Genomic DNA, 9,675 nt, shown 5'->3' on the forward strand with positions numbered 1-9,675 from the left:
AGGGTGGAGGTGGGGCAGCCGGATGAAAGGGAGGAGGAGGAGGAAGAGGAAGAGGACGAGGAGGAGGGGCATCAACACAAGAGGAGTGTTGGTTTACAATGTGCTCGTGAGACATACTGAACGCTCACGAGCAACTGAAACTGGGACAAGACAGACGTCTTTGTGTTGGACGACACACACACACACACACACACACACACACCTCTCAGACACACACACACACACCTCACCTCTCAGACACACACACACACACACACCTCTCCTCTCCTCTCCTCTCCGACACACACACACACACCTCTCCTCTCAGACACACACACCTCTCCTGTCAGACACACACACACACACACCTCTCCTCTCAGACACAGACACAGACACAGACACAGACACAGACACAGACACACACACACACACACACACACACACCTCTCTCCTCTCCTCTCAGACACACACCTCTCCTCTCCACCAAGTCCGTTTCCCGGCACCGCCGGTTACTGATTTACAGAAAGTTATCAGCCATTAATTACACTCTATCTCAAACCGATGTATCCTGTAAATATGCTTTATGGTTGATAAACCGGGTGGATGAGGTGGTGGAGTCCGTCGCTCTCTGGACACGTGACTGGATCTTTCAATCCAAATGTGCGTTTGTTAAATCATCCTGGAGTAAAACACTGATTGAACACAGCGATATGAGCATGTGAGGCACGTTGAGACTGCTAAAAGCTGTCAAAACATGATACAGAGGTGCAGTTCACTCACCAAATATACATGTTTTTATCTTATTCGGCAATATCAGTCTTGCCTGGACCGTCTCTTTTGTGGATTGAACTGTTGCACAGAATCCAACAGGAAAGGTGTCAAACTTATTCTGGTCAAATATAAAGGTTTACGTAAAGTTCACTTTAATCCAAACATACGAACAATACGATACGAACATTTTACCTTGATTTCAGTGAGGGGGGGTAAAAAAAAAATATATTGCAATCATTTCATGCATTAGTTTGTCATCATCTGTTCATTAAACTATTCAATCACCTATTTCTGTAAACACTTGCCTCATTTTTATTATTGAAGGACACACTATCTAGTAAAAAGTATTTATATTGGAGACATACTACAGCAACTTTAAAAAGTACATTTACATTTTGCAAATTGTACTCAAGTAGAAAACTATTAGTGATTTTTAGGAGCAACATGAGCGTAATTGTGCTGGTTTGTCCTGCACGGTGACACAGAAGGTGTAAATACAGAAACCGAGGGGGATGAATGGAACCTTTGTGTGTAAAATGCAGTTTAATTCACCGTACGACTAAGATTTTAAACTAAGGGACTGAAAAAAAAATGCAGCGGGGGGCAAAGTCCTGAAGCTGAAGTGTGACAAACACACGATTAACCTTCAGGTCTCACATCCAAAGACGACAGATAATTAATCGCGCGCGTGCTTTCTTTTGGTTTCTCGTGTAAAAGATGAACGTGATGAAAGAGTCGTTTTAAAAATGGAAAAGTGAACACTTGTTAAACATTCTGCGATGTACTGGATTCCACTGGAGAGTTACCAACGTCACTTTTTTTCAGATTCGGCTGGCATCAGTGACTCAGAGGAGTTCCTGTCTCATATGTTTAAAAAGAAAAAAGTTATATTTGTTTCCAATAAAACTTGAAACTTTAATTCATCCTTCTTTTTTTTTTTTTACTGGAGTACCTGCAGATATTTTACTTTAGACATCATGATAGACCCAGAGGGGGAAATAAATGACAAATCTATCATAATCGTTAGTATTTGGAGCCATTTTAAGTATTTTACTCTTACTTTAGGAAGGAAATTAAACTTTGACAAGGCTTTTGTGCCGTCAACATCACATCATTACATGTAATGCGGGAGTTTTAAAATTTGAGGGTACAATAACATTAATCTTAAAGAAAACAAAAAAAAACGATGCTTTGCACCAGAGTTGAGCCGTAGCTCATTTCAACAATCAACAATAATCAAGTAAAATTATCATTAACATCAACAATAACCATTACAATTCAACACCTGGATCCTTAAAATTCGTACAAAATACTAAAATACACTATACAACAAAACAGGGAAAAATTAAAATAGACTAAAGCACACAGATGGTTTTCCTTAATGTGATTTTTGTTTAGGTTTTGAGAAAAAGTGTTGCAGTTTGCAGACTTCAGACTGTCCAGAAGCTGATTCCACAATTTGATGGCTTTAAATGAAAGAGGTGGAGCAGTACTGTTAACCATTTTCAAGATGGTTTTTGAATCAGTATATAGGGTTTAAATTTTGTATTTGCTAAGAATATTACAGTTTTCTGGGAGATCTCATTGAAAGTAGATGAACATATGGTGTCACTGGTTCTTAGTATTTTTATTTTTACCTTCTGCAGCGTCATATTTACCTATAAACTCATTTCCATCCAGGAAACACACTCCTGGAGTCTGAAATAGTTCCTTATTGAGGAGATTTGCATGAAGAATACATGAAGCAATGGCAGAATTCTGGAATCACAAAAAAAGAAAAACATTTACTGTGTTGCTGAAATGCACCTTATGATGTCTTAAAATAACGTTTCTGCTGGTTGTGACCCTCCAGCAACATGAAATAGAAAATGATGGTGACGCTTGACTGTAAACAAAATTTAAATTTAAAATAAAAACCGAACTACTCAGCCACAAATACAGTAAAAACATCACAATTAAAATAGTAACTACCTTAAAGTGACACTTAAGTCACGACTTGTGTCATTAGTGAGTGAGTTTGGTTAAAACGAGATTAAAAACAGTATCATCCAGTCGTGCAGCCGGAGAGAGAGGAGAAGCACTCCCTGCTCCTCCTCCTCCTGCAGCTCCGGGGACATTTACCCGCAAGTTTGGACAAAACGGCGGAGAAACGAGTCCGAAAATGACTCGTCGTGGGAGAAAGAGGTGACGAGAGACAAGGGGGAAACAAGACTTACGTGTTAATCTGTATTCGACTCTGTATTCAAGGTCGCAGTGTGTCGTGAAGTTTCTCCATTAAACTTCTCAGCTGTCACAGGAGGGAGGAGGGGGGAGTGGGGAGGGGGAGGGGTTGCCGCGGGGCATCATGGGAAATGGAGTTTTCCAACTGAACACTAAACGAAAGGTTTAAGCAGGTGATGTTTGCCCCGTTTTATGAAATAATTTTACTGTAGTGGTGTCGTGGTAGTGTAGTTACTCAGACGAGTAAAATAATGGAGTAATAATTCGTAAACCACGACAACCTCGACTCTTCATGTGTTTTTGTGCAAAGAAGTGTCACCAAAATGTCTTTATTTAATTGAAATAACATTGTTTGTCGCAACCCTGAAGAAGAATAACATGCAATTTTGAGATTTTTTAATTTGAACATTTTTAGATGTTGATGCTGCATTTGTAATCTTCCTCTTTTTCAAGATAATGAGCCTTATTTGACCCCACACACGTTTTGGTCAACATACCATCGATCTATCTTCTATCCCAGTTATATCCTGTTCGGGGTTGCAGGGTGCTGGAGCCGATCCCATCTAACTGTCCATGAGGTCAGGGTACTTCCTTGACAGCTCACCACGCATCACGGGGCAAACACAGACAGACACTCACATTCACACTTTGGGGCAAAGTTTTCCACTTCCAATTTTTTTTTTCTGTGAAATTCTTGTTATGTTGTTTTAGTGCTCCATTTTAAGTACAGGATTTTGTGATGTCTTTTATTTTTGATCTGCAAAAAGTGTTTTTTAAATTAACTTTACTTACTAACATACTTATCTTTAGTTACATCTGTATCACACAATTTGGAAAATATCAAGATTATCTAAAAATGGATGAATGTTTTTTGCACACTACAGGAATAGTAATAGTTAAATTCAGTAAAACCATTACCCTCCCATGCATTATTAACTGATACTCTCGGGTTTCGATGTTGAAAAATCCCCAAACCTTCTGTAATTTTCGCTGCATCCTAATGCCTGTAGCATATCAGACAAACTCCTGTGTGTTCAGTCTGACTGCAGAGCTCAGGAGCATCTGGTGAAATCACATCTCTCACCCTGTGGAGATTCCAGTTATCGTGTGTGTGTGTGTGTGTGTGTGTGTGCGTGTGTGTGAGAGAGAGAGAGAGAGAGAGAGAGCAACAATGATTTTTTTTACATATTTTCTCATCATTCATTCATTCATACCACGTGTCTCAGTTAGACAGCAGGTTAAAAGCAGGTCTGTCGTCACGGTTTGTTTCAGTTGTGTCTCTTGATTTCTTCCCACGTGTGTCTGCAGGAGTTCTTTTACTCCTGCTGATTGATCGTCTGTCTCCCTCTAGTGGATAAACACCTGAAGAACAACCGACAACTCCAGTCAACGTGGTCGTCTCTTGGTCGCGTGTTAATCTGTGAAAATAATAAACACAAACTTGGGCGTAGGAATGACTTTAAAAGTTGAGGTAGGATATTGGATCTAAATGGCAGGATGTTTGGTTAAATTGGGAGAAAACTGCACCAAGTGTTCTCGCATCAAAACAGTCCAGTAAGACACCAGTCCAGGTGAGTTAAAATGTAAAGGTTGTAAAGGTAAAAGACTGGATCTGATGATTTATTTTGCTTCTGAGGTGGTGGGCATAATCCTCACAAAAGGAGCTCGTGCTTAATCAGTTTTTATATATATATATATATACTGATATATATGTATGTGTGTGTGTGTGTGTGTTATTTTATTTCCATTGTTTCTGATAAGCTTTGAGAAGTAGGAAATCCTTGACTGCTTTAACTGTTCGATTGTATGATTTGAGAAGGGAAATTTCATAGTGAATGGTGACTTTTGATGTTCTCCACCTCCGCTCAGCAACTTCCTTCCGTTTGAGGGCAACTGGTGATAAAATGCCTGCAGACATATAAAGTGTGTTTGTTGTGTGGTCGCCAGTCTTTGCCTTCACCCACAATGCTCAGCTGGAAGATTTCCTCTCAAAGCATAGTATAAACACATAATCGCTGAATTTGGTAGAAACAACACAAAGTGATTGAAGACTTTCACACTATGATCAAGAAGTTGCACGTCAATATTCCAATCCCTCGCTTCACTTTGTCATGTTGCAGCGAGCGTGTCGACGCCGGCGCTCCACTGTCCAACGCTGCAGCGTCCGCCTTGTCTTCCATCTGTTAGCCAGGATTAATAATTAACTGCAGCCTCCATCAGCCCAGTGAGCCAGTGCTCTGCTTCAGGCCACTTCCTCTCCAGAAGACAATGGGGCCATTTCCTGCAGGGGGGGGTGGAGAGAGGGAGAGAGAGAGAGAGAGAGAGAGAGAGAGAGAGTCCCGTCCTTGGTATGAGAGACAGGCTCAGATGTGCAGGGAGATTCATGAAGCTGTTTGCAGGAAGGTTAAAGGGCGACAGGAGAAAGAAAACAAGCAGACATCAAGGGAGACGTCTTTTTGAGCCCTGCTGCAGAAGATCTATCAGAACAACCAGGGGCGTATCTGCGGCGTGTTATACAGCACATGCACATAGAAGGAAGACTGTGACATCACAGCAAAGTTTGCTGAAACCAACATGGGAAGTGGAGTCAGCAGGAGCTGCAGTCCCCAGTGGATCCCACTCTTTTAATTCCTGGCTTTTCTTTTTTCTTTTTTTTTTTTCAAGATAAAGAGGCTGCTGTGTGGGGGAAACAATGGCCCCCATTCATGTTGTTGCAGTCCCTGTGTGTGGACCGTCCACGGGGACGTCAGAGGTAGACCAAGTCAAAGGCAACAAAAGTCAACGTTCTGGTTTGGCCGTATGAAAGCATCAGTGAACAGTCTAATAATCACGGAGCCCCTCCACCAACACACCACAACCCCCGAGGCGTCCACTGGGCCCGAGGCTATTTCTGTGAGGAGGGTTGTCAGTGCACACATTCACTCCGACTGATTATGAAGGGCTGTATGGACCGGCGCGCCGCGTCCCGCTTGTCTCTTCCATTGTGTTGAGGCGCAAGATGAAGACCGTCACAATGGCGGAGCCGTGATGATTCACCCCCGAGGCGGAGCAGGGCGCACAGCCCGACCTCACTGAGGCCGTCACCCAGTCTGAGGCACCCGCAAACTTCTTCTTTGGTACATTTTCACAGAAATACGTTGAATTATTGCATCAAACTTTCTCCTTTTGGGAAGATGTATTTTTTTTACAGTAATAAAACATCCTTGTAAAAAGTCCACTTTTCACTGTAATGACAATAAATGAATTGTCATAATTGAGAAATTACTGTGAATTCTGTATAAATCAGGATAAACATCACTTTGATTTGGTCACAGTCAGACGCTTCCCTTGATTGATTTATGAACATTAGTGATTTTTTACAGTATCAAAACTTCTTATATGTTCTTTTTGACACACTGCCTCAATGCTGTATGTACAGAACCAATATTTGTTCTTTATTTGTTGAAGCCGGAAAAGTAATGACAGTGATTTTCAATATCGCGACATTCGCCGTTTGTGCTTTCACCCAAGTTTATCATTGGGTCGTTGGACTTTACAGTTATACACTATGAAATGATTCACAGTCATGAACTGAAAATACATTACAGTGAATTTACAGACGTTTCCCACAGTGTTGTTATCTATGTGTCGTCATCAAGCTTTACAGGATGTCGATGACAGCCAGTTCACAAGAACTGGGTGTTCTGGAGGAAAACGCCTTAAGGCACACGATTTCACAATATACGGAGCATTAATAACACGAATCACACAGAAATTGATGTTAGAAATTGGATGCATCCACGTAAAAAACAAGTAATTTTAATTAATTCACCAAATGGTCACAGGACAGAATCACACAGCAGCCCCAGTCACTCCGTTGGGTTTATTGCTGTTACACTATTATGTTAACCAAAAAACAACTTTTAACAAGTCCAATGGGGTTGATAAATATGTTGCAGGAGTGTAGAAATTAAACTAAACCACACTTTATTAATCCTATTGGATGGGTAGGTTCTCTGGGGAGGTGGTAGGGGTCAAGGGTCACGCTCAGGGAGCCACAGTGATGACCTGCCTTCTGTGGGAATCGAACCTGTGAACTTCCAGTCCCAAAGTTCAGTTTTTTACCTTCTCGACCCATTTCCAGTGCCTGTGGCTGCCATGTAAGGAGCTCTGTCCTTCCAATGGGAGCGATTTGAAGTTCAGGGTCTTGTTCAAGGACACTTCAAGAACCGAACCTCTAACCTTCTGACTGAGAGAAGTCTGACCCCATAAAATGTACAAAAATAAAAAATAAAAGAGTCAGAGAGAACCTTATATTTCAGAGTCACATATTTAACATTTCACACTTAATTAAAATCAATTAAAATAGACAACAAAGGGAATCAATATACAGTTATTGTGAATGTGGGAGTTTCTCCGAACTGGTTTCATTGAATTAAACATCCTGACCACTTTGTAAACCCACATGGAAAGAACCTATATAAACATTGGCCATTTGCCTATATTATATGTGCATATATGCACATATACAGTGGGTACGGAAAGTATTCAGACCCCCTTAAATTTTTTACTTTGTTAAATTGCAGCCATGTGCTAAAATCATTTAAGTTCATTTTTTTCCTCATTAATGTACACACAGCACCCCATATTGACAGAAAAACACAGAATTGTAGACATTTTTACAGATTTATTAAAAAAGAAAAACTGAAATATCACATGGCCATAAGTATTCAGACCCTTTGCTCAGTATTGAGTGGAAGCACCCTTTTGAGCTAATACAGCCGTGAGTCTTCTTGGGAATGATGCAACTAGTTTTTCACACCTGGATTTGGGGCTCCTCTGCCATTCCTCCTTGCAGATCCTCTCCAGTTCTGTCAGGTTGGATGGTGAACGTTGGTGGACAGCCATTTTGAGGTCTCTCCAGAGATGCTCAATTGGGTTCAAGTCAGGGCTCTGGCTGGGCCATTCAAGAACAGTCACAGAGTTGTTCCGAAGCCACTCCTTCGTCATTTTAGCTGTGTGCTTAGGGTCATTGTCTTGTTGGAAGGTGAACCGTCGGCCCAGTCTGAGGTCCATAGCACTCTGGAAAAGGTTTTCGTCCAGGATATCTCTGTACTTGGCCGCATTCATCTTTCCTTCAATTGCAACCAGTCGTCCTGTCCCTGCAGCTGCAAAACACCCCCACAGCATGATGCTCCCACCACCACACTTGACTGTAGGGATGGTGTTGGGCAGGTGATGAGCGGTGCCTGGTTTTCTCCACACATACCGCTTAGACTTAAGGCCAAAAAGTTCTATCTTTGTCTCATCAGACCAGAGAATCTTATTTATCATAGTCTGGGAGTCCTTCATGTGTTTTTTGGCAAATTCTATGCGGGCTTTCATGTCTTACTCTGAGGAGAGGCTTCCGTCGGGCCACTCTGCCATAAAGCCCTGACTGGTGGAGGGCTGCAGTGATGGTTGACTTTCTTGAACTTTCTCACATCTCCTCACTGCATCTCTGGAGTTCAGCCACTGTGATCTTTGGGTTCTTCTTTACCTCTCTCACCAAGGCTCTTCTCCCCCGATTGATCAGTTTGGTTGGACGGCCAGCTCTTGGAAGAGTTCTTGTCATCCCATACGTCTTCCATTTAAGGATTATGGAGGCCACTGTGCTCTTGGGAACTTTAAGTGCAGCAGACATTTTTTTGTATCCATGGCCAGATCTGTGCCTTGCCACAATTCTGTCTCTGAGCTCTTCAGGCAGTTCCTTCGACCTCATGATTCTCATCTGCTCTGACATGCACTGTGAGCTGTAAGGTCTTATATAGACAGGTGTGTGGCTTCCTTAATCAAGTCCAATCATTAGAATTAAACACAGCTGGACTCCAATGAAGGTGTAGAACCATCTCATGGATGATCAGAAGAAATGGACAGTACCTGAGGTAAATATACAAGTGTCACAGCAAAGGGTCTGAATACTTATGGCCATGAGATTTTTCAGTTTTTCTTTTTTAATAAATCTGTAAAAATGTCTACAATTCTGTGTTTTTCTGTCAATATGGGGTGCTGTGTGTACATTAAAAGGAAAAAAAATTAACTTAAAGGATTTTAGCAAATGGCTGCAATTTAACAAAGAGTGAGAAACTTTAAGGGGGTCTGAATACTTTCCGTACCCACTGTATGTACATATATGTGTACACATATACGTGCATACAGGTACTTATATAGGTACATATATGCACCTATACATTCTTCTTGCATAATCGTTTTTTAGTTAGTTCTCAGTTATTGCCTTGATAATGTATGACAGTTGCCAAAGTGAGATATATATATATATGTGTGTGTGTGTGTGTGTGTGTGTGTGTATGTGTGTGTGTGTGTGTGTGTGTGTGTGTGTGTGTGTGTGTGTGTGTGTGTGTGTGTGTGTGTGTGTGTGTGTGTGTGTGTGTGTGTGTAGAAATAAAGAAGCAGTACAGGAGACCTATATGGCCTGTATATTCACATATATGCACCTAAATTTTGTGGCATATATATGCATGTGTGCAGCATATATATTGTCATATATGTGCATATAAACTACTGATATGTTTCATATATGCGCATATATCCTCAAATAGGTTGTTTCCATGCGGGAAGATCCATTCACTTCTACCTAAAGTCACCCTGTGAAACCCCTTCATCCACTGTCGTATCAAACTATCAGTATATAACGCGAAGGTTTCTCCGTGAGACGACGCCTCCTCC

Source organism: Blennius ocellaris (assembly GCF_963422515.1).
Source record: "Blennius ocellaris genome assembly, chromosome: 3".
Classification (NCBI taxonomy): Eukaryota; Metazoa; Chordata; class Actinopteri; order Blenniiformes; family Blenniidae; genus Blennius; species Blennius ocellaris.